This window comes from Myiozetetes cayanensis, unplaced genomic scaffold, assembly GCF_022539395.1.
Source record: "Myiozetetes cayanensis isolate MyiCay16 unplaced genomic scaffold, myiCay2020 scf12, whole genome shotgun sequence".
Taxonomy (NCBI): Eukaryota; Metazoa; Chordata; class Aves; order Passeriformes; family Tyrannidae; genus Myiozetetes; species Myiozetetes cayanensis.
This window is the reverse complement of record NW_026086826.1, coordinates 7,045,497-7,065,763: the sequence shown is the minus strand read 5'-3', so window position 1 is coordinate 7,065,763 and position 20,267 is coordinate 7,045,497. Positions and strand designations below refer to the sequence as shown.

At 39.6% G+C, this 20,267-nt stretch overlaps 1 protein-coding gene across 4 annotated transcripts in view; it reads left to right on the top strand.

Moving 5' to 3' along the window:
- LOC126635772 (BEN domain-containing protein 5) overlaps positions 1 to 20,267 on the top strand; it is an 892,379-nt gene that overhangs the window by 210,816 nt on the left and 661,296 nt on the right. The gene's annotated exons all lie outside the window — the stretch shown is intronic.

Here is a 20,267-nt window from a genome sequence, read left to right as displayed (position 1 = left end):
TTCTGAAGGCCCCTTCCAGCCTTTCTGCTCTGGTGTGTTGTAGTGCCTTGTTTCAAGTAGCATCACTGAACTGAAGTCCATTCAAGCAAACTGAACAGTCAAGGCTTGGGCCAAATTGTTTTTCAGTGACCGTCCAACAGTTAGGACAGTCCCTGTCCCAGTTTTGGCCTCTATCAGCTAAAAGCCAAAAAAAGCTTGCAAACAGTCTGGGAGACGGAATGGGGCTGGAATGGTTCTGAAAAGCTGCCTGGAATTGTTCTCCCTGTTTTGGGGTGGTTGGAGGGTGATGGAGGAATGTGAGCTCTGCCGTGGGAGTTGACCTCACGTGAGTGAGCAGTGCCTGGTCTAAGACAGAAGGAGGCCAATCGACCTCCTCCTTAAGCTACATAGTAAATACGAAATGGAAAGTCATGTGCATATTAAACACGTGAATACCCATATAGATGGTACATTTTCTCAAAGCAAATGTAATGAAACATCTCCTGTGAATAATAATATGTAAATCTGGTGAGTCCGAATGCGTGCAAGGCTCCCAAGAATTATCTGATTTGCCTTTGCCAGGAGACTTGTTTGAATATGGATAGTGAGGTTAGGCCAGAAGTGTACAGTAAGGGATTCTTGTCAGCCTTCACAGCTGCTGCTTTTTATTGGTTAATTAATAATACATTTAATCGTGCTGGACATTCTCAGAGCCTTACAAATATATCTTTCTTAAATGCTTCAAATGTCACAAATTTGCACTCACAGGATGGTAACTTTTGGTGGTCATGAGATTGTTGTTATTGTGTGGCTTCCTCTTCACGGGACCAACAGGGTGGATATTTGGCTTTTTGTCTAGATGTTAAGGTCGTGTGGACAGAAGAGCTGTCTCTCAGTACAGTTAGTGGATTGAGTCAATTCCAGCTCAATAGGAACATGTAATAACATTGAAAATTAATTAAAAAAATCCATGGCGTTTAGTGTTTTTGTAGCAAAAGTCATGTTAATTGTGTTTACCGCTTAACTTCAGAAAAATCTTTTGGGGCACTTCAGGGCTGCATTTATCAAGCACACTTTAATCATCTTTCCAAACCTTTTCCTTCTCTCACTGGGGTCTGGTATTTGCAGCTAAGTATATTGTGTTTTAACTTTATCTATAAATCAGATATTGCTTTCATACAAATTTTATGCCTTACTTTGGTTTCAAATTAAAGTGTAAATCTTGCAAAACAATGCAAAATGGACTTATTTTTTTGGAACATATAGGCTCCTCACTATTTTTAAAACCGATTTCTCTTCCATTTCCCCAGAGATCTATTTATTTTTGTGTTTTATATTTTTAGAGGTTGTATTTTGCTCCCATGAAAGCGAGGAATGAATAACATTGCCTGGAGCCAGGCACAGTGTAGGCAGCAGGTGCTGAGCAGCTTCCTTTTACAGGGCTACTACCATACTTTAATCCTGTTTCAAAAATTCAAGATGTAATTTTTTTTTCTTGAAAAAGATGATTATTCTATTAAGATATTTTTATTTTTTTTCTAATAGTCTGCATATGAAAACATCTTGCTTTACTTTGAAGGTGCACATTAATTCATACCGTTATCAGGGACCTTAGTGATATTGGGGTCTACTCAGTATAATTTTCTGTCTTGATGTTAATAGGATTCAGGCATGTGTTTTCCAAGTGGGAAAACATTATTTTTGGATATGTGAGTTCTATTAGGGCTGTCTTCCATTTGGATTACGCCTTTCACAGTTACCTCTGTATCTGTTTCCATGGCATTCTAGTGAAACCTGTAAACAAATTTTTCTCTTTCTCTGTTGGCTGAAACAGGATTTACTGGTCCTTGCAGCTGCTAATGCAGCACACAGGTAGTTGTGGTCCTTGAACACGAACAGGGCAATATCCAGCTGCATCGATTCGATCCCCTCTGATGTTTTGTATCTGTTACTCTTGTAAGCAATACTGACTCCTTCAGTGCTGCGAAAGTGCTGAGCTTCACACGAGGGTAGGAAGGTGTGGAAGGAAACTATTGAAACTCTCCACCTCATATTGGGATTTATGTCAGCCTAGCAGGTTTAGTGGACGTAATGGAATTAAATTAGAAAATGATATCTTCATTACAAAAAGCTGAAGAAACACTAAATGTTTTAAAATCAAGTTAAAAAGGATGGTTACCAGAAGCCATGGGCTCCGAATAGTCTGTAGCTCAGCCTTCATTTCTGAACTCCTCTGTATGAAATATTTGAGGGATCCATCAATACATTATTGTACCTGCCTGTGGAGACACGTGTCCAATACCTAAATTTATCCATCTTCCTCTGGCCACACTGGCAGATGCAATTCTGCCTCACACATAACTAGTCCACTCCCCTTTTTAAATAATCAAGTTTGAGTTTTAGAGCAATAAAGTGTCCTTTTTGCATTTGAGAGATGTAGGAACATTGCTCCTCTCAATAGCAGATACCCAAGCCTGAGTTATGCCCTTTTGATTTATATGAGAAACTTCCCACTGTATTCAGGCTAAGAATTTGACCATATTGCTCCCCAAACCTTGCATATCAAAAGTAGATTGTCCTCCAGAGACTGAATTTTAATGTTTGTTTTGAATGTGGTTATGCAAACATGGCTCCGAGCTCTGCAGCGTTCTGTGAGTTTGATCCTTGACTGGGGAACAAATCGCTGCCAAGTGCTCTTGAAGTAGAGAGTGTGTCAAACAGAGATCAACGTTTTTGACCTGTATTCTCTTGCCCTGTGGGGTAAGATCTTTAAATGCAGACAGCATCAAGGTTCAGCTCAGTGTTACTGATGTAAATGGAGTATATCACTGTCATCAAAGCACTCTGTGTGGACACAGATGTTCTGGTGTTGACATATTCTTCTCTTTTGAAGTAAGGCCAAACGTTTCCAGTAATGAGCTACTGGAAAAGAGGAAGCAGTACGTTGAAGTATAAGGAAAAAAATCAGGTTTCATGGTAAAGAAAAAAGATTAAAAAAGAAAAAAAGAAAAAAAAACCCTGAAAAGTAAATTCTGATTAAAATAATAGAGGTTGTCCCCATGCATGATCATGAACACTAAATAGCACAGGCTTGTGTCTGTTGTATCAGTCAAATTTCGCTGCACTGAATGACAGCTCATGTATAGAAATACAGCATCGTGTCATACCGTGTGATATCAGTTGCTTTGCATAGCAAGATGAAACTCAAGATTTTATTACAAACCAAGGGAATGGTTCATGTCTGATCACTTTAGCACTTTGCTTGAGATTAGATGGTTGTTCAGATATATTGCACTGAGATTTTAGAGAATTACTGGGTTTTTTAAATCAAAAATTAATATATATATAATATATAAAAGCTCAATATCACAGGGACCTCTTCTGATTTGCCTGTGTCTGGGTTTTTTTTTTTTTTGGTCTGTTTAGTAGAAGTAGAAGAACTTGAAGGGAGATGGATTTGAGGACATTAAATTTTTGCTGTGTTTATGGACTTCCTACTATAATCTTATTTTTCTTTGTGGCTTTATTTAAGAGCAACATTATTTTGCTGCTGTTTCTTAATCATGATTTCACACTAAATGCTCTGTCTTTGGAAGGTGTTAGTAAAGCCTATGTGGCACAGCAGTGGAAGCCCATCCAAGTACATAAGCCATACTATTATATTGACTGCGTGAAGTTTTACAAGTTTCTCAAAGTTAAATAGAAGAGTGAGTTGTTCGAGAGGCAGCAGATTTTCCAAATGATGAAGTGAGCAAATATTCCCTTTGGGCAGAGAGCAGCTATAACTCTTGATTATTCAGTGTGAGCATTGCCTCATTGGGGACATTAGTTTTTCAAATTGTGCTAATCTTTTAAAAGTAACAACTGGCCACTCATCACCTTAGGTATTTCAGCAAGATCATGTGCAAAACTCTAATTAGTATTTATAGAACAGCAACTCCTCCCAGTAGAATAGTAGCAGTAGCTGGCAAATATCTGGTTGACACCTGTTAAGTCTTCAGACATCCATTGTATTTTATTCTGTATTTCAAATGAGCAGAGAGCAGTAGGTGAAGTCCCCATAATTAAGGGATGAAGGATAATAAATAACGTGGCTCTTGAGTGGATGAACACAAGGTTAAAGGCTGCTCTGCCGTTGCCACGCCGCACTTCAGGAAGTGTTTGTTTGTACGTAATAACGCTCGCTAAAATATTATGGAGCCCCCAGCAGATGAGCGAGGATTTATGTCTAGATTTACATGTGTTTTGTTTATAATGTCAGATTTCAAACTGCTTCTTGGCAAAGCAGCTGCTTTCTTCCCTGCCTTTTATCTCACTCGGCACTGATGGCTTTTAACTGGATAGCACCCTTCCCCAGCAAGCACTCTGCTACCTCTGTTGCTATAACATCTACTGTTAAATACTCACAACACATTGCTTCTGGAGTGTTTTTCTTTCCCACTAAACCTGGAAGTACAGAAAAACTTCTGGGTAATTAATTCAAATTTGAATCTGTATGTATCTTGGTAAATATTGTCATGATGAGGAATTTTGGTAGACATCAAGAAAAGCAATGTAAGTTTTATGAACAATACTCCCATATGTTCCATTCATCAGAAGGGGACAAGTCTGAGAAAATCTGAATTTTGAGTAGCTAAAATGTGTTGCTTCTTGCCAAGTTTCTTTAACATTTGTGTCTACAATGCAGTGTTACAATCACTACCATGTCTACCAGGCTGCATTATACATTCAGAGACTTTCAGCAGCATTTTTAGTATGTATTTATATATCTTTAGCCATAAGATAAGCTGTTTGTGAAATGAGCTGTCATTTGTGGTGAAACAGTTTGAGAATAAAGCACTCAATATATATATAGCTTGCTAATCTGAAAGACTATAATTGCTTACTATGAAATATGTAGTGGGCTAGGGATGGTGATAACATCACCTGGATTTAGGTAAAGAAGATGAACAAGCTGTTATCATTACCTGATTCCTGCCTTTGCCTATTTTAAAACTTTGGCTACTTTCTGAAGTTTGTTCCTTTGCCAGTTTTATAATGTAATGGGTGCTTGCTCTTGCTTTCCTAAGGGATGTGTGAGAATGCTTTTGGAGGTCCAGAAACACGTCCCATGGCACAGGGGGGTGGGGGTGTTGGTGCAGCCTTTGCTGGGTGCAGCTCTGTCTCCTCAGAGCTGCTCCCTCCACCATCCTAGTCCAGCCCTGCACAGGAGCACCAGGCTGGCAGCTGGCCCAGGTTAAAACTAAACTTTCAAGGAAGAGCAGGAGGACTTAGTCTGGGTCTGGGTCATCACAGAGATCAAAATCAGCTTTATAGGTCCTACTGTAGGAGTAAGGGAGGGGGGAATCAGCAGCTGAAGCAGGGCAAGGGAATGGGGATAGCGGCTGCCGAGAAAATGCCTAGAGAATTGTCTGTGGAATCACAACCTCTATTTTGATAACTTGTAGCATTTTATTTGGAGAAAACAGGGAGGAAGACATTGCACTGTCGACCTTTTGAAATCTCCCACTGAGTGAAAAGCAGGAATAGTTTTGTTTTGGTCTTAGTGCAGCTCTTTAGAAGAAAATACGATCTTTTTGGACAGTTTTGAGGTTGGCGTGTGTTTTAAAGTGAAATAACTGCCTCTGAAGTCAATCCCTGGGTAAATTAATGTTTGTGTGAATCTTGTGAAATAACAAAAGACACAGATCTAACCACCCTACAAACCTAGAAAAGAAACACATTCCCTTTCCCTTTCCCAGTCCAGCAAGGGTAGTTATTCCTTGGAATATAGAGTAGGTTACATATCACTGTTACCTGCATCAGCTTTTGTGGATATAGACAAGAGGTTATATTCTGCTGAAACAAAGTGTGAGTCAGATCCCAAAACTAGTGTGTTTATTGTGTAGACTAAATGGGATTTGTGGCAAGAAAGTAACTTACATTTTATTGAAGGGATACTTTAGTGAAAATTCAAGATGCATGGAATTTTGTCAGAGAAAATGAATAACAAGGAAATTAAATTAATATAAAAGAAGGCAAATAAATTTTAAGATTCAAAGAGAAAGCAATGAAGAAGCTCCAAAAGACTGCTCAGCCATCATTAAAAACCCCTAGCTGTTTCATATGTATGTGTGTGTTTCCTCATCATTTATCTGATTGATCTTCTATAAATCAATTTATTTAGATTACAGCAGAGTCAAAAGGCCCCAGCCAGGATCAAGACTTATTGTGCTTAGTGCCGTGGAAACATATAAACAGACAAAGTCCTTTCCCAAAGTTGTAAAAATTTTATGATTGATTTCAGTAAGAGCAAAGTTAGGCCAGTGCTGAGCACTTCTGAAAATTCCATCCTTAAAGATTTATTCCAAGCAGTAACTGTTTAAAAAATGACATACTGCTTACATAAGAGTCTAAATATTTGATGGTTATAGTATTTACATCTAAAACACCAGAGGCTATGTGCTTTAATACCTCAATCTGTTTCCCATATACTCTGTCAACATGAGTTGCCTGCATTGATTGAGGGCACTCTGTGATCCCTAAGGTTGTATTCATGAAAGGTTACCCCTGGTACTACTTTATTCATGAAAGGTTTGAAACACATAAGAAACAAATGGGGTTGTTCCCACTAGGTGCATTTTGGTCATCTATAAATACTTAATTACTGGGGTGCTGATGAGGAATTCAAAATCTTAAACTGTACAGTTATGGGGAAACAGTTCCCCCATCACCGGTGCAAATCAGGATGGAATTTGCAGCTGGGAGATTTTGTGGCAGTTTAAAACAACTGACTTGTAGGTTTTTCCTACTACGGTCCGTGGTATTGAGTTTAATAGCTGCAAAATATGACCAGAGCTGTGCATTATATCTCATCCTGAAACAGGTCATTCTCTTTCCTCAGGTGATGGGCATTTGGTGGAACTGATTAAACCTTGGCAGGTTTAAAAAAAAAAAGTACATACAATTGAAGCTTTTTTTTACCCAAAATGAGTCTGTAAGTTAGATAAATATGGGCAGCACTGAGCTCAAAGCAGAGTCAAACTACCAAGAGGACATTGCAGCTTTTCATTGCAATTTTATACTTTGGACTAATGGAGCGAAGCAGAATGAAAATCACCTCTGTTAAGAATGGCATTTATCAGCTGTAAGTACTTAGTAGTAAGAGCCCTACACAGACAAAGCTGAGTGTCACCAAGAAATGTACTTGAAAATCAGACTGTTAACACAAGACTACACAAATAAGAGCCAAAAAACTGTAATCAGAAAATGTAACATCTCTTTAAGAATGTTTTAATGGTCTGAAGAGTGCTAGACAAGTTGAATTTAACAAGATGTAATAACCTATGACATAATATAATTGACAATGCACCAGGACGCAGCACAGTCAGGTTAAATTTTGGCTTTCCTTCACTTAGCCTTGCAACTTTAAAGATCTTCCAACATAGGGTTTTAAAAATACATAGTACTGTTTAAATTTACATATGACATAAAAGCATAGGATGTGCAATACATCAAAAATACAATTCTAACTAAAGTTAGGGCTGAACCACCCAGTGTAATATTTTTAAATGGTTTTTTGAATCATTCACAACAACATTTTTATTCATTTGCTGTCAAGAAACAATATTTAATGCAGAGGAAAAGGTAAGGGGAACTATTCATTACAAACTCCTGATCCAAGTGAGAGTTATCAGGCACCTGCCTTCTATTTGAAGTGCCACAGTTAAAAATCAAAGCAATGAGTTCAATTTCTCTTTTAATAGAAGCTAAAATGGAAGACAAAATCAGTTTGCTGTACTGTGGAAACTGAGAACTGTAGAGAAAATAAGCAGTAAATAAGTATGGCAGGTGGTAATGAAGGAACAGAACATTAAAATAATAGTTGCTCTATCTTGAACTCTGTCTCATGAGATTCAATAGTTGTATACAAACCCAGAAGATAAAATCCCAATTTTTATGCTGTGATTACTAAGGTTAAGTTATGAATTAACTTCCGTATGATATGGCACAAGTTTGAGAGAATTAAAATTTAATAATAATAGAATAGGGATAAGATCTTTCCTGTATCTCTAGATGCTGAGGCAATGGTTAAAGTTTGTTTTTCCAACTGCTTCAAGGAGGATTATTGAATTCTAGCTTGAAAGTGAAACTTCGTCTTTCCGCTTCACTATATTAAACATCTCTGAGATTGAAAACCTAGCAAGAGCTCTCCTAGCGTGATTAGAAAGTATCCAATATTTTTTGGCAGCAAATACTAATTCCAATCATTCTGTCTAGTACTGCTCAGGCAGCACGAGGATAACTGGCTGTCAGATGCTTTGGGTAGTGGAAAGGTGAGGCTCCAGGCTCCCCGTGGAAAGCTGGCAGCTTTGCTGACAGTTCCCTGCCTCTGGAAAATGAGAGAGCTGCTGGGGAGGGGACGGGCTGTGCTGGGCAGCGCTGGTTCTTGGCTGGAATAGCATCCCTTTGGAAACAGTGAGTCATTAGTATAGGTTTGAACAAGACAGTGCCTTCATTACCGCTCTCAGACACTCAGGTTTCCCTGCACGTGTCCTCCCTGCTGCTGAGTGGGGCTGGTGGTGGGATGCAGGGCTGGGCTTGGTCTGCCTCAGCTCTCAGGGCATTGAGCAGCTGGGCTGGAGAATCTTCCCAGCACCTGTAATGGCATTCCCGGGCTGGGAGTTGCCCACAGCATCATCATCATGCAGATGGGTGGCAGGTGAGCTGTGCAGGTGTCCACCCTCAGGGCATTGGATCTGCCACAGGTGTGCAGGAGGTTCAAATTAGCCCCTTGTGCCAGCCCCTCTCCCCCACAGCCTCCGAAGGCTCTGAGGCAGGAGGGGAGTGCTGCGTGTCCTGACCCGTAAGGGATTTTCCAGCTCCTAAACCCCAGTGGCATGTGAGTCCTTACCTGATTTTATCTTTTAACAATGAGATGTGTGTGGTAATTACTAAAATTGATGACAAAGAAAGCCATAAAGTATTTATTTCAGCTGGACTGCTCTGTTTGAAAGAAGGTGCCCTGTGTGTGCCCAGGCTGAGGGGGCTGGCGCTGTGGCAGGGTCCGTGCCCTGCCCCTGGATCACCTCCCCTCAGGGGCTGCTCGGCTCCCTTACGCTGCTCAGGGTCTGCCCTTGTGCAGTTTTCCAGACTTATTCTTTAATTTTTTTCCATTCTGTGCTCTTGCACAGTCACCATCAATGCTTCCAAGCCTGGAGAGAAAAGGGGATGCTGGTGGAGAGAGGGCGGGGGCCTCACCGGGTGCCCCGTCCCCTCAGAGGTGCCTGCAGGGGGATGAGCAGGTTGTGGGTCTTTGCTCAGGTGCTCTGTTTGCTCACAGACAGTGTGGCCAAAGAAACTGTGTCATGAGAAGCCCAAGAGTGAAAAGAAAGTGTCCTCTCAGCACCTCAAGAATTAGGTTTTTATTAGGGTTTGGTTGTGAATTTGTTAAGGACTTGCACTGGGTAGCTGGACTTGGAGTGACATGGTTTTAAATGGCAAAATTAGTAACTTCCCTAATAGGGAATTGCTGTTGAGATTGTGGAAGGAAATGGTGTTTCTGTTTGATTTTTGTTTGAAGGCATGACCATTGTTCAGCCTTTTTCAGGTGCTGCTGTAAAAAATACTGTATTTATTCTGTGGAGAAGTTTTTGGAATAGCTTATTGGAACTGTGTGATACTCTTTGGCAAATTTGTAGGAGGGACCATTTCAGCTCAAGATAAAGAAGATGTTCAACTTAAAAGGATAGATCTACCATAAAAAGAAATTGAGGAATATCCAAGTTAAAATAACATACTGTAACTCTTAGTATTTGATAAAATCCTCTCCTAATGATTTTCTCAGTCTATTTTAAAGCACCAGTATCTCATAGTTTTGAGTCCAGCAGTGATATAATAATTTAGCTTTGTTAAGGGAAATGATTTTTCCCCATCTGCTCCTGTACTGAGTAGTTTGATGTTCTTATGGTTGTTTTTTTAAATGCCATTCAGTCAGTGAAGGGGAGTCATGTACCATGTGTATTTTTGTGTGTAGTACTTTTTTCTATTAAACATAATTCCCTGGGCTCTCCTGAGGGACTGTCACTACTCTGGGGGTGCTGGTGGAACGGATTGTGATGCAAATCCTGCCCGGGAAGTGTTTGGCTTGTTTCTACTCTGCAAACTTGAGGAATGACTCAGCCAGGGGAAAAGTGTGGCTGCAGGTGCAGTCAGAAGGGCTTTACCTTCAGGAGCACCTTCTGTAGCTAAAAGCAAAGTGAGTTAAGATAGGTAGGAAGGAAACATTCAGATTCACTGGGTGTTAACCCCTGCAGGGAAAAGTCTGATTCTTGCTTTAAAAGGAGGGGAAAAAGGGGAAATAATTGTTTGTGCACCAGGTGAAATGAAGGGGAATTGATTTAGGTGGGAAGCGTGGGTAGGTATGAATATTTCTGTATAAGTTTAAAAAAAGCCTTATGCTGTATGTCCTATTCCTCAAGGATATGTGGTTATATTAACTGTTACATTTCTGTCTGAAATCAGGTGATTTAAAGCTAGAAAATTACTTGCAATCTGAGAGTGATCACCTGGAGGAAATTTCCACAACAGTGGAAATTTCCCTCCTGGTGTGAGATACCTGTGCATCAGGAGCCGGCATCTGCACTCTGTGTGGCTGCAGTGTTTGACAAGAGTCTCACAGTACAGAGAAAATGAGCAGAGCATTCTGGATTTGTCATTCCTAATACTCATCAACTTGTTTTGTGTGCTTTGAAAGTACAGAAACCAATAACCTAGATGAATCATAAATGTCTGGGGTGGGTGTGTGCGTGCATGTTTGTATGGGGGATGCTCCTTCGGATTCATCTGCTTCCCTTTTATTTTGGCATTGAATTCCAAGTTTGCCCGAAGAGGCTGGGCTTCAAAAATGTACCTGAACAGAGGAAGTGAAAGAGTGGATACAAATGGCAAATAAACAGTAGCCCAGAGTGAAATGTGTGACTGTGTCTGAGGCCTCTGGATACTGGAATTACAGAGGGAAATAAATTATGTGTTGACTGCACGTTCTTCTATATAGAAAAGTAACAGCCAACTTAACCATAACTGAGGATAGAAAACTGTATTTTAGTTCTTAACAGCTGCTGCACAATAGAATAGAGTGTTTGCATTCACAGTACTGCCACTGTGTGGTTTCCCCTGAAATTCTGCAGGTAAGCAAAGCCATTCTCTAGCAAACTACCAAGACACTCAAAGCAGTGTGTGGATGCAGGAAGGAGAGTGATGGTAGTGAAAATGGCATGGATGCATTTCAAAAGGTTTGCTCTTTTTATTTTTGGCTTTAATTTCAGTTTGCCGTTCTTGAAGGAGGGATTTTCATACTTGCAAAGTTCCTGCCTTCCAAATATAGGTTTTCAGCACAGTCTGGCATTTCAATATATTAATATTTACAGTTGAAACTGAAGGTTTTTGTTCTTTGTTTCAGAAGTTGATACACAATTTCAGGTTCAAACCAAACTTGTTATTGGAGTTTCTTTTTAAGGTTTTATTTCTTTGAAAGTACAGTGCAGTGAGATAAAGATATATCCACTGACAGAATCTGCTCCTAACATAAATAAAGACTGTTTGTGGCTTTAATTTAACTTGTAATTAATAAAAGCTATTTCTCTCGAAGCCACCAAAAAATGTGAATTAATGTTTAGAAAGCCTTCTGGTAAGTGAAGCTGAGATACTTTATAGCAGATGCACAACATTTACAAGTATCACTAATATGATCTGCCTGACAGCATGAGCCACATGCACGAGAAGTTAATGGTCACTAATGCCTCAATAAAAGCTGTTTATTGGAATATATTTTTTAAGATTCACCTCTAAGTAGGGATTCTTGATATTTTGAGTTCGTGTTTCAAAATGTGCTTCTGTACTCACTTCTCATGTTGGTATCCAAACATTTTTGCTTTGGGAGGGAATAATAAACAATTTAAAATACCACAAAACACTCTGATAGTAAGTCACACAGTACAGTTATTGAAGTCAAGCTTAAAAAATGTAAAAATGTAATTTAGGTCCATTTTCTTAAAACACAAATATATAATAATACATGTTTTTACTGTTCTTAGTGGTGAATGAGACTTGGACCTTGAGACTTTTTGAACAGTCCTCATTTTTTACCTTCACTTTCTTCAAGACTGATGAATATCTTGCATCTGAGTTTCAAATAAGACAGTTGTGGTTTTGTAAGGATAGTCAATTCCTTTTTTTTTCCCATATATGACTGTAACATAGTGAAATATCTCTTAATTTTTTGGTCACGTTGAAATGTGGCTGTATATACCAGAGTCAGAAAATCTGGAACCTGATAATGAACTGCTGTATCTTGGCCATTGTTTGGCTTCCTTCTCCTGTTTCATGTTGGATTTCCCTGAATGTGAGATGTGAAAAACACAGAAAAACTGTGCCTTGAAAGCAAGTCTGCTACAGGCATGAAAATTCAGCAGCATTCAGAAGGCAGTCATGGATTCAGTTGCACAATAATAATAATAAGCTAATTGGGGAGATTTTAATTGCAAAGGAGGCAACTTGTTATTCAGTAAAGAAGAGATCCATGAGAAGTAGAGAATGGTGGTGGTGGGGAAGACAGGTGCTTCAAATGATGGCACCACACCTGGAGTGCTCAATCCTGTCACTGCTCCCCAGTCCCATAGCTCATGGTGGCTGAGGGTGTGGATCCAGATGAAAACAAACCCCTTGGATGGATAAAATGAAAGGCAACGGAGGTAGAAGGAGAGCTTTAAAAGTAACTAATGATGCCTATATAGCTTGTGAAGAGTTAGGGTAATTCTGCTTAACTTTTCGGGGGTATAGGAGGTAAAGGCTGATTTCAGGACTTTGGCCAGCTCAGCCAAAGTGGTTATTATGTTTTGCTCAGAGTCCCATCCCAAGATAGAAGATCTAACTGGTGTTTATTATCACATTTTACAGGAGGAGAGATAAAGGCAGAGGATAATAGTTGTTTTTTTTTTTTCCTCCAAGGTCATTGTAAGGATCAGCTTAGGAGCAACCTCAGAATTTTTTTCGTTTTATTTGCTTCTCAGTTGAGTGATCTGAAAGCAGTAAAAATCTACTACCAAATTTATTGCATTCTACTGTTACATTATTACCTTTTGTTTCATGCAATACATAGCCTGGCTTGTAAGCAGGTCCAGCTTGGGCTTTGGTTTTTGTTTCGATTTTAATTTTTTTTTTCCAGGGATCTTATTTTTTAAACTCCTTGGGAAAGCTTGAAAATTTCCAGGCCTTCAATCTTCAGAAAATGATTTGGTTTTTCTTTCTCCAGAAGCATACTACTGGTCCTAGTGGGATTTAGCATACCTTTTTAGCTATGTAGGAATATTTATAATCCCTTATCAGAGAGCTAGAATTTGCCTCTCACAGTATTTATCTAAGTTATCTGCTGCTAGGTTGCTGAAAAAGAAATCACAGAGTTTTAATTTAGCTTTTACAAGTTTGCCAGCCAGGTTTGAACCACTGAAAACGAGGGTTCATAACACAAAGGTTGCCGTACCCTTTGTGGAAATGGTGCCCTTATAATGTGGCATATTAAATATTTAACGTAGTTTGCAGCAGATAAAAAGCAATTTTGTTTAATTTTTCCTAAATATTAATGCTATCATGCGCCTTAATCCTTTCATTATAAGAAAAATTTGTTCAAGCTCATTCTTATTAAACATTTTCTAATTTATAATGATATGGATGTTTTGCTTCTGATCCTAATAAGTAATAAGGCCAAAATGCCATTGTAAAGAAAAAAGGTGAGAGCTGGGAGGGGGAGTCTTCACTGGTATATAGAGAAGAATTACAGGCTGGAAAAATAACTTTATTATTTTGCTCAAGGACACCAAAGACAATGCCTATCTCTCCAGTAATCCAGCTCCAAGTTTTGGGTCAGTTGCCAAGGCATGAAAAGGAATACCTACAAAACACTCAATGAAATGACCTGGAAAATAATTTATAAAGAGGTTGCCAGTCACTTCTGAGTGAGGACCATTCTTCCATCTGTATCTCTGAACTACAGAGAGAAAAAAAAAATAAAATTCCTGGATTGAAAATAGTTTCAAATCAACTTTTCTCTGCATCCCAGAGCAAAAATGTAGCCTGCAATTATTTATGATGCTAATTAAAGACATATTCCTCCAAACACTTACTGCTAATAGATTTACTGGAGGCTGTAAGCCCTTGATACAACAGCAAATGCTTCCCATACCCATCCATCTGCATTCAAAGACAGCCCAAAGGTATGCTATGGACATGAACAGTTGAAGAGAAACAGTTTGGAGGCAATGTTGTTTAGAATTTGAGTGTAGTTAGGCACTACTATGCTTAGTCCAAGTACTTGGTGTGGTTTCAGTAATTGCAGTAAAACTACAATTTTTACCTGGCAACAAAGGTGACTGTGGGCCATTCTTGCAGTGGGTCTGATATCTCTGGGTTGTTTTAAAAATCTTTTGTTTACTCTTATTTTCCTTCTTTCTCTCATCTAATTCAAATTTATGCACGCACAAAAGGACATTGACACATTTGCTTTAAAACTATATTTTTTATAATTATGCAGCTTTTCTTTCCTCATGGAATGACTGTTTTTAATTTACAATGTCCACAGCCCTTCAGTTGCACAGAAAAAAATATTGCTAATTTGCTTGTATGCAAAGAACTTTATTGCTTCTGTGGTAGATACACTTTTTTAAAAAAACAAATAGTTTTCTTTAAATATTAAGCTGCTTAAAACAGTCTTTGCATAATTCTTAGGTCTGCAGAATCCCATGTTGGTTGATTTTCTGAGCCAGTATAACTCATGTGCAGAATAATTATATAGATATTTCTGCTCAGAGAGAATGAACTTGCAAGATAAAGAACTGAATGTGGTAGCTGGGAGGTGGTGTGTGAATATAGTAGGTCAGTACTTGTTTTCACATCAGTGCAAATCTGGAGAAACCTTTGGATTTAGGTGGGGTCATTTCAGATTTATATCACTGTAAGGTGGGGTCCTTATCTCTACTTCATTATGTTAGAGCAGATTGTGATCTCAGTCGGGTGAAGCCCTTGCTTAATTTTAGAAGTTTGATTGAAGTCAAAGCTGAGCACAAAATTAGATGCCTTGATGGACATCCAGACTTCTCCTCTCAAATTCCAGCACTGCCTACCCCTCTTGCTTCTGCTTCTCATGACTGTGTCCCAAAGTGCCCAGATGAGATCAGCACCTCCGTGAGGAGCAGCTGGCTGAGGTCAGTCTAGGGGCAGAGATGGGACTGTAGGGAAAGTCCAACACTCCAAGAATGAGGAAAGGTTTTTTATTTTAGAAAATGCTTCTCAATCATGTGCTACCTGTGCAAAGTTGTGAGTATAAAAAAGCTTCATTCCTTCCCTGACCAGCTGGAAGACTCTGTTCTCTCCTTCCACATCTGCTAACTATGTTGTTAGTACACCTTCAGATTCTCTTCAGCCGCACCAGCCTCTGAAGACACTGTTGTGCTGCTTTCCAGGTGTCCTCAGACAATGCAGGGAAGCTCAAGGTTTAGTCTTACAGGCTGAACAGCACTGATATTTGTCTTAGAAGCTGCCGTGTACCTTGGCCTAAGGTAACAAACTGAGACAGACTTGTGTGATTGTCAAAGTGATGGTTCCCAAACCCTGTGGTCCTGAGTAGTGAGGTGCAAGCTGAAAGAAGGCAGATTCTCAGCAGGGGTTGTGTTTTGATCTCCTTTACTGAAGCAGATTAGAAGAGTGAGGAATCTTGTCCTGTCCTCCATAAAGAAATGGGAAACTTCTGTCAGCAACTGTGGTGAAAATCAGTGATAGATGAGAGAACAGAAAGCAAAAAGAAAATATTTGTGATAGTAGGGGAAGAAACTCTAAGAGAGAGAAGAAAATATCCTAGAAAATCATCAGTCCTAAGCATTATGCTAACCAGAACACCTGCATCTGGGAAATTGCATTTGTATTGTGTAGGATCCATCACAGTCTCTCGTGAAGGATAGCTATATTCTCACTGAAGGCAAGAGGGGGATTCTTTTTCCAAGTTCTGAAAAAAAGAACAACTACCATATCCTTTGTCTAAGTGGAAAAATGCAAAGAACAACTTGTAGTACCTATTGATAAAGCTTCTGGAGGTAATTAATTACCTTTTGTCAGAGATACTAAGGAATTCCTCAGTCATACCCGTGACTTTGAAACAATATATTAGCAAGCAACTTAATGAGACAACCCCGAATTCCCATGCTGCATTTCTGTCTTATTTAAGTACTCAAAGTAAAAATTCTTGGCTACAAGATATGTTGTCCTGAAGAGTCTTGCAAGAGAGCTGGCAGAGCTCTTGCTGTGTAGGTGATTTGCTGAGACACTGCAGAGTGGGGTGTAAGGAGGAATCCTACAAGGACAGCGAGAGACCCTCCCACAGCTTCAGTCTTTGTCCCCGGGTTATTTCTCTCTAACCATTTAGCTTTACACTGCTGGGAATATGGGAGGCTTTGATCCTGCTCTGTGCACCAGAACACACACACCTGGAATTCATTTACTTGTGGTCACACACTGAGCATTGCTAAATGCTCTGCTGGCTCAGTGGCAAAGCTGAGCATTGTTTGTAGGTGTAGGAGATAGGAGATGATGAGCCTCAGTAGTTAACTTACTTCTTTAGTCAGGTCCCAAAGGAAGGACTGCAAGTAAAATCCCAGAATGGTCAGGTGAGCTGTGTCTGAAGAAGGACACCATTTCACATCAGCAAAGCTAAATCTACGTATCTGAAATCATTGGGTCCTTCCTCCAACATTTCAGTGAGTGTTAAATTCCTAATAAGGATTGGAATATACTCTTTTTTTGCAGTGCTTATAATATTTTAGACTATATTTTTAAAAAAGAAAGAGGGGAAGGACCATGCTCTGTGTAGCCCATGGCAGAGACAGACAAGTGAACAGACACACAACCTATCAGTAGCATAGTGAAAATGAAGATTTAAGTCTAAAGGTGAAATAAGGAATTTTTTTAAGGGCTAACTGAATCATTATGGTATATTCTTCTTTTTGGCAATAATAGATGGACCTGCACACAAGAGGTTGAATCTGGTAAATCTCAGTGTCTTCCAGCTGTTGGAATGTACCTGGCAAAGCTACAGGAGAAAAGTGATAGTAAAGGGGAAGGAATAGGTTGACATTAAAGTTACATGCCCACCTACTTGACTTAAAGTAGGTATGGAAACTTGGGTCTAAAATATCTCTCAGTATCATCATAGAAGGCAGATTTTTAACGTTTTTCAAATAAAAAGGGTTCTTTCGGTTCGTGAAGATTTCAAAAAAGAGTGACTGTACTCTTCATGTAATGGAAACCTTAATTTCACAAACCTTTCCATGAAATGCTTGAAAGTCTCTTATATGCACGCCTTTCTTCAGAAATATCAATCTTCAAGGAGTTTTTCTTGAACCTATGAAGATTTCTTGATTTTCAGAAAAACAGGTTGTTACTAAACCCACAGCTCTGTACATGAAAAATATTGAAGTTCTATTTTAAGTATTACTTGGCATATCAAGAACTATACACTGGTAATTGCATTGTCAATCATGTAGTGTCCCATTGCCAAAGAAATAGGTTAAAATCTAACCATTCTCTATTTTCCAGTGGATACGAAATTGAGTTTTATAATGAGAAAATAATACAAATGGTTCCCTTCAAGAATTATGCAGCATATATTGCACAACAAAATTATCATAATCAACAGTTAAATCCTGAATTATGCTTGAAATATCTGCATTTTCCAGCTTCTTACAGTCTTTTTTTTAAAACCACTTTGAGCTACTCTAATGCCCACTGCATATTGCTTGAAACCTGCAGAAGGTTTACAGTTGACACAAACTGATGTGCTGTTGATGATCTCGGTTTGCAAGCTGTGTAACGTTAAAAGTTCCACTGAAACTGTCAGTGTGAATAATTTTAAAGACCCTCCCAAGCTTATCCTGTTCTCTTGCTTTTCCAGCAAGATGCTTTTAGGAATGAAAAGAGCAGACCTGTAGGTGCTGCCTGGCTCATGGAAAAGTGACTTGGAAGCAGCTTTTCCACAGCTGTGTAAGATGGAGGGATGTCCCCTGCACTGCTGGAAAAACTACCCCTCATTCCTAGCAGTGAGACTTACTTTTCAGCAGAGAGTGGTGGGAAAAATATTCAGTGTGTGTGAATGACTGAGACATGGTCTGCAGATCGTTGACAGAACCCAACTCTTCCTGCAGCCTGGATGACTTGCACAGTTGCCACGTCCTATGGGGTGTATTGCACGTGCTTCTGTGTGTGCAGCCTTCTGTGTGCCGTTTTAAAAAGACTGCCAATTCTCTGTGGAGCATGCAAAAGCCATTATTTGATGGAAATTCTGAAATATCCATCGATCTGGTAAGACATTTGCCAAAAGGAATTTTGTTTTTAATGATCTGGCCTCATCGAAGCTTGAATAGGTGATAGATTTGTTCTGTTGATGATGAGAGTCTAGCAAGAAACAGGAGTGTGGTGATTAGAATGCAGTATTTCCCATAACCACCCATTACATATCTGGTGTTCAAATCTCTGTGGGTTTTATTGATGATTTTTTTTTTTTGGTAATTTGTTGGGAAATGTCTTACTCAATGGAAGACTTCAAATAGGAAAAAAAGTTGAAACCATCAGTGCACAAATATTTTAGAAAGCTTTTGGGGATTTCAGATAAGAGTTCAGTAAGAAAGAAGCAAAAAGAAGCACTGTTGAGGTGGACTGCTCCCTTCTCAGTGAAAGGGTGGTGCTCTAAAAGCTGACCTACAGTTGTAAAGTCTCTGTTTTTGGTGCTTATTATGGTACCACAGCAACATCAGAATGAGACACAGAAAATGGGGTAAGCAGCCTGGTAGGACATAATCAAGAGCACACAAACAATGTGGTAGAGGCAATCTCTAGAAGAAATTCTTAACAGATACAGTAGGGTTGTGGGGAGGATCACTGTGGAGCTCATCTGGAAGCAGCTCGAGTATGGGATCTGTCGGTAGGAAGTGCAGGAGTTGTTGGAAGAACACACTGTCTGGGTTGGTAAGAGGAGTGGGGAACGTGACACTGCTGCTACAGAAGGGTACTGGCACTTCTAGGTTGGCAAGATTTAGAGACCAGTTAAGTTTTGGAGCCTTCTAGATATAGAGAAAATACATCTCTCTACCTGCTGTGCCTGTGTTCAATCAGCAGTGGCATAATGAGTTGCTTTCAGTGATTTTTGTGTCTTTCTGAAAGAAGAGTTAAGCTTCTGTGCTGTAAGTGCTGTTTGGGGTAACCAGGTGTCCAGATTTACTCTGCAGTCCTCACAGAGCTAGAGGCAGTCACTCACTAGCATTGTTTGCAGGGCAGAAATGCACAGGTATTGTGGCTTTGACAGACTAATTGGGACAGATAAGACTACAGTAGAGTGCATATATGATCTCAGATCAAAAATATCTGATAATTCAGGTGTCTCAGGTCAATATTCCTGTCTGAGAATTCAGCAGTCCCCAATTATAGACCTATCAAGGGAAATTAATGTAAAATCATAGTCATGATTGCAAATGAGACATTAAACAATGTACATCATGGCAGCTGTTATATTTTTGGTTTTGACTGGTTTTGACAGGAGGTGTTTCTGCACCTTGTTTCAAAAGGTTTGTGTGCACACTGTAGATTTACTACAACAATGTTGTTGTTGATTTTCGTTCCCCAGCTGTTCTGGGTAACGTGGATATCTTTGTACCACCTGTGCAGCAGGAGGTCCTTCCTTGGGCTGATTGCAGATTACAGGTTTGGATGTTACCAAATTAACCTTATGAACTGCTCTGGTCATTCTCAAATCAACCTTATGACCTACATGCCAAAACTGTTGCCACTGAATGTGGACGAGCATGTGAGGATTAAGGTGCTGGGAATCTCAAAAACAGCCTGGAAGACACTGCTTATGAATTTGATTGATCCTTCTGTTGTGAGGGAATGATGAGGTTGTGAGACACAGACAGCATAAAACAAATGTTTTGTGCCACTGCAGATCTGGGCTTGGTCCTGCAGCTCAAAATCTCCTTATCAATCGCTGTATCTTTGCTTCAGTCTGCTCTGACAAGGTTCCCAGAGGACTGGCTGGTGTCCTATAAAAGCCACTGTCTATTCCCTGGGAAAGGAAATAAAAACAGGGTGAGTTTCTTGTTGATTGGAGAAAGACAAATGTTGTCCCCATCTTCAAAATGGCCAGGAGGTCTACATGGGGAAGCACAGGGCAGATGAACTCACTTTGGGCCCTGGGAAAATTATGGAGCAGATTC